This window comes from Anneissia japonica, unplaced genomic scaffold (genome assembly GCF_011630105.1).
Source record: "Anneissia japonica isolate Jap-2015-1 unplaced genomic scaffold, ASM1163010v1 scaffold29136_len1922_cov98, whole genome shotgun sequence".
NCBI classification, from domain to species: Eukaryota; Metazoa; Echinodermata; class Crinoidea; order Comatulida; family Comatulidae; genus Anneissia; species Anneissia japonica.
In genome coordinates, this window is record NW_022695223.1 from 1 (window position 1) to 1,914 (window position 1,914).

Below are 1,914 nucleotides of genomic sequence, written 5' to 3' on the forward strand. Positions count from 1 at the left end.
TTCTTGACCTAGATGTGAGTAAGTGCTGAATGCTGTCATGCATGTGATTTAATACATAGGCTCAAGTTTTTCTTGAGACTTGGCTTGTGATAGTGATTTACCTTAAAACTATACTTTGAGCCGAAAATTTCAATATTATTACACAATGATTACAATCCCTGGTTTGGTAAAGTGTGTGTACATGGAAGTGTAAAACATTCAGAAAGAGTAACTTTTTCTAAGAGGTACTGATAATTTAATGAAATTTTTTTTTTTTTTTTTTTTTTCTTTAGGCTGTTTTTTTTTTTTTTCTGTAGGCTGATATTTTCACTTGTGCCAAAGAGACCATCTGGGAGACCACAGGTAAGGCATATTCTAAATGATATTGATGATTTTGGCATGCATTCCTATCACTCCTATACCCTATATATACTCATGCATTGTTTTAAGATCTGCTGATCTAGGTTAAACACTGGCGTAAAGTCCAGATACTGTATTTCAACTACACATTCAAAGAGAGAGATGGTGTTTCACATCTTCATATCTCTGAGTTTGATGCTCCAGTATTGGTTTTGGGGCTGTGACAACAAAAGCACTTGCAATAAAACGATTTATTTTTATGTAATCTTTTCATGATGATACCATATTTTATAATTTTTTTTATTAGAAAATAGAAACAGAGTTGTATGGTCCACTGATGGTTGTCTTCACATTGATTGCTTTTCTTTTAATGGAGATGAAGTCATCCTCACATGTTGTGGTAAGACATACTGCAGCATAGTTACTTTCCTCTTTTTGTAAAAAATACGTTTATACTAATTAATAAATTCATTATATTATTGATTGTGTAATAATAAATATACAGGATTGATCATTACTAAGTAATAAACCAATTAATACTTAGTAATTATTCAAAAATGAAATAATTAAATAATGACTAATATATATTTTTAAGATTTTTAAAAAAAATTTAATGTTGATATAATAATTTTGAATTACTATTTCTGTTCTTGAAATGGATGTGTTAGAGTTATTAGGGGCACACCATCTCCGGTGCATCTTTTGCTCCTCCGAAGCTGTCCCCTTATGTTTTACTGTGAATTTTTTTTATATATATATTATTTTGTATTGATTTTTATGCTGAAAAGAAGGAAATAAATATATTATTATTATTATTATTATTATTATTATTATTATTATTATTATTATTATTATTAATATTATTAGCTCAACACAGGTAACATAATCTTCGAAATGTTTATTTTCTTGATAATTGTAGCGAGAGGGAACACTGATGGGGTCTGCAATAGGATTATGCTTTGGATACTGGTTTATCGCATCTGGTCTATTCTACACTGTCGCTTATATTTGTAACACTCAAATTACACCCTTGCAAGTTTTGTCACTAACAGTAAGTAACATCTACTTTTGTTATTCACAATTATTTGTACATTACTGGTGGTACCGTATCTGAAGAATATACTTAATAATGATAATGGTGGACTTGTATAGTGCATATTTTTAAGCCCCCTATGCGCTTCACATTATCATTACCCCGGACATTTGAGTAAACTCCTATGAAACACAAACTCGAGCTACCTGGGGGAGTTTTCCATAACATTGCAGAAGAGAACCAATGCAGATAAAGTGCCTTGCCCAAGGACAAAAGTAAAATGCACAGCGAGGGATTGAAACCCTGACCTCAAGGTTGGGAAACCAAGCCGTTTCCATGGTACCAAACAACTTCCACTTGTCTTATTATTTTATTATTGTAATTGTTATTGTCAGTTATATCAAGGTAATTCAACAAAAGGACGCACATCTCGGGACATCAAAGGTTATAACTCTGGCATCGACATTCTAGGCGCATGTGCGTACCTACACGCTGAACGTCACAAAAACCATAGCAACCAGACCATAAACCGTCAGCGTACG

The 1,914-nt window shown here is 32.2% G+C and overlaps 1 long non-coding RNA gene across 1 annotated transcript; it reads left to right on the plus strand.

Moving 5' to 3' along the window:
* Positions 1–285: 285 nt before the first annotated feature.
* On the plus strand, positions 286–1,391 carry LOC117101447. Its single transcript, XR_004444283.1, has 3 exons — positions 286–342; positions 647–739; positions 1,259–1,391. It is a non-coding gene; the product is annotated as an uncharacterized LOC117101447 (long non-coding RNA).
* The last annotated feature ends 523 nt before the right edge of the window (positions 1,392–1,914 follow it).